This window comes from Triticum dicoccoides, chromosome 3B (genome assembly GCF_002162155.2).
Source record: "Triticum dicoccoides isolate Atlit2015 ecotype Zavitan chromosome 3B, WEW_v2.0, whole genome shotgun sequence".
Taxonomy (NCBI): domain Eukaryota; kingdom Viridiplantae; phylum Streptophyta; class Magnoliopsida; order Poales; family Poaceae; genus Triticum; species Triticum dicoccoides.
The window spans coordinates 774383031-774386949 of record NC_041385.1 but is presented as its reverse complement, the minus strand read 5'-3'; positions in this window follow the sequence as shown (position 1 = coordinate 774386949).

Genomic DNA, 3919 nt, shown 5'->3' with positions numbered 1-3919 from the left:
GCTGCTGATTGAAAGTCATGTTAATAAAAGAGTTACTATATGCATAAACACGAATGCACATCATTTTACGCTTGAAACTACTACCTACACTAGCAATATGAAGTTCTGGACTGGAATAAACTAAAGGTGCATAGTCTAACTTTGTTGTTTCACATAATGGCACTATGTGCAGGATGCATAATAGTGGTGAAACACAGTTCTCTGGTCTCTCCATGCTGCTTTCATGATAGAAAGTTAAAGACAGATCGATGGATGATGAGGTAAATGTATGTGTCTTCAGAATATGATGGTGTTCCCATCCATCCTATTTCAGGTTCATCGCTTACTAGCAATCAAGATATATCTTATTTTCCCAAGCAGGTGTAATAAACAACAAACACTCTACAGTTTCCATACTTTTTGTTACATATATGTCGCCATGAATAGGATGGACCATACAATATTCTTTTTACAAATTTTATTTGCATAACTAATACGAAATTCCGCTGTCATTTCATATAGTACATTCTGAGATTTCGAAATTAGTGACTTCATGTATTAATTTCTCCTTGAACATCTAGGTATTGACACCCTCATTTTTCGCAGCTAATAGGTATATGTTAATCTTCAGATTTGTCTCGGTGGGAACTCTTATGCAACTAGTGCAGTATATATGTGATGTTCTCCAGTATTACTTTAATTTGTGTAACTGAAAGTCAAAAGAAGAATACCTTGTTCTTCCTAACCCACATGCTAGTTTCCAACCTCCTTTGATTCTACGGAAAAGTGATGAGCTGGATCACAGCACAACTTTACGACAGAATTATTTAGGCCAACCTATATATATTCCTGCTTCTTTATTTAGTATTCAACATTCAGGTTTAGTTTATACTTCTTCTGAACTCTTCTCTGCTCAGTCCGATTTTACACTGTATCTTGCACTACAAAATAAATTAAAGGGCATAGTTCTTGTGTAAAATTTGATTGGTCAGCCTTGTTGAGAACCTAGTTGAGAACCTTGTCAGCCTTGTAATGCAAATACTAGTTATGCAATTCAGAAGTAAACTGAGGATCAAAGCTAGACATTTGTAGCTGCTACCATAGCTCAGAATTTCGACAGAAAAGTGCCTTGATATGCATTGCAGTTTCTGAAAGACAAAGTAAAAAATCACATCAATCATTAGTAGATTTTGCCAAAATGAAACCTAGCTTGATATGCATGCAGTTTGTGAAACACAAAGTAAAGAGCACATTATAAATTAGTCTTGAGATCATGTAACCATCATGCAGACCAACCCAGTAGGAGGCTTATGTTTACATCAACAGTAGGATGCTTACGTTTAAGATTTATCTGATTAGATCATGCCTTGTGCAACAGGACATCAACAGTAGACGGCTTATGTTCAAGATTTATCTAATTAGATCAGAGTGAGCTGTAAATAGCAAGATAAACTAATGTAGAGTGTAAACTACACAGCCTGCGATGACACCAAGTTATATTAGTAACCTTATCAATGGCAACATCCGTTTAGAAGCCGCACTGTCCACTTTTAGCATCCATGCATGTTTAATAGTTGACTGATGCCACCAAAACAATTGGCCATTTTTAGGTACAAAACTGACCTGCCCAGAATGGAGGGACACCACAAGGAAGGATGTAAAGAATCACTCCTGCACTCCAAACATCAACTTCTTGGCCATAGTTTCTCTTTAACACATCTGGAGCCTGTAATAAGGACTTCCAAAAATCTCAGTTAACCGTTCACCTACACATCACCTAGCAATTAGCAGATTATAGGCAAACAATGCAAAGTAAAAATAGACAGCATAAGACATTTTGTATAACTAAATGACACACATGATGACAATCCTATGGCCTGAGACTTGTCTTAGATATCATGCCAATGTATAGAAACATATCTATAAAGCAGATAAGCAAATCGTCCAAGAACACCTGAACCCCACAGCATCTGCTGCACCAAATCTGAGAGAAAAGGAAGAAGAGGAGAGGGTGAGAGCCAGAGCGGATCGGAGATGAGGAGGGGGGTGAACTCACCGGAAACAGAGGAGCCCCAGCCCGATGCGCCCCTGCAAGGCTGCACCTCGTGGACAGTGGGAAGCAGAACCGCACGTGGGGGCAAGGGAAGAAACGGAGAGGAGCCGTCAGAGTCCACCGGAGCCCCGCCGGCGGCGAAGGCGCTGACCAGCCTGAAACCCCAGCCACCCTATACAATCTGGGCGGCGCCAGAACGGAGGGGGTGGAAGGAGGAGGACATGAGGGGAGGAGGCAGGGGCGGCGGCGCTAGGGGCGAGAGGAAGAGGAGAAGGAGGCCGGGTGGCGGCGGGGAAGGAGGCAGGGGCGGCGGCGCTAGGGGAGAGAGGGAGAGGAGAGGGAGGCGCGGGCGGCGCCCCCCCTGGCTGCCTTCCTCGGCCCCGACGGCCCGGGAGGAGGAGCCAGAGCCGGAGCCGTCGTCCTCGGCGGTGACGAGGCGGGTGGGCACGGTGGCAGGAGTGGGAGGAGGAGGACGTGAGGAGAGGAGGAGGACGGCGGCGGGGAAGGAGGCAGCAGTGGCGGCGCTAGGGGTGGGAGGAAGAGGAAGGGAGTCGGGTGCGTGGGAGGGAGGGAGGCGGCTGCGGGAGGGCAGGAAGCGAGCGAGGGAGGAGGAGCCGGCTAGGTTTCCCCACGGGCGTGGCCCCTTTTTATACCCCCAGAAAGTGAAATGACGAGAATGCCCTCGGCGGGTCACACAAATAACGCGCGGTGGCATGGACGGAGTGAAACTATTCATTTCAGCAGTGCTGATCCCAGATCCAACGGCCCAGCCTTCTCGAGATCTCGATTGGACGGACGAAAATGCATCAAGGGAAACGATCCAACGGCTGGGAACTCCAAATCGCTGAGGAGGCTGGAGGTTCACAGGAATCCTTATTACACGATAAACAGACCAATACAGTGGGGCAAATAGCATCTTCTATCTGGCGGCAATGGCGCGCTCATCGATCCCTCGCTACCCTAGATGATGAGATTAGAACGGGATTACAATTAAGTGTGTGGCACCTCGGTTTGTAACAGAATGGACATGAGGTGAAGCCTCGGTGCTCTGTTTCCATGTGCGGCTGCATAGAAGACCAGTTATCAGTTCTTGTGTGCAATTCAAATCTCAGTGGACAAGCGGATGGATAAGGAAGAGGCATAGCTGTCAAGCATCACACGTCATGCAAGGGAGGAAGCCAGCAAATGTGAACTCGTTATATTTTTTTTTGTCGATGCTGTGAAAATTGTATCATTAGATGCCAATTTTTTTGTAATCTATATTTCATAATTCCCTAATAATATCCGTAGTTTAAAATAGCGCGCGAAGGATCTTAGCGGCAGACCTCTTCTAAATGCTATAGCGTGCTATATAAATTCTGAGTTTGCTAACCATATGTCCCATGTGGTTATGCTATCGCACGCTATTTAAAATTATTTTCGTCGGTTTGGACCGAAAACCCTTAGCGCAATAACTTTTCTAAATGCTACAGCAGAGCTATAGCCAAAAATGACAAACAGAGACCAAGCTCCATGAAGACCTTAATTTGAAAACTTCAACATTCAAGCTTTTTTCAAAAATTTCAAAAAAAAACTACGCATATACCTAGATACATAATGAACATTTGTGCAAGTTTTCTGGTCGATATACATTAAAATTAGAGCTAGACAAAAAAACAAATCTGAGGCTTTTTAGCATATGGACCCCTTTCCGGCCAACCATCCTCGCGCCGCAGGCCCCTTGGTTCCTCTCCCAGCGCCAGGGCTCCATCATCGCTGCGTCAAGCCTCGTCGACCTCCCGGTAAGCCAGATCCAGTTCGCCTCCGACCTGCCGGCCTCGGAGTCGCTGCCGCACCCTGCCTCGCCTGTTTGCGCGTGCGACTCGGCGGGGGGCTCGGGCTCCTGCG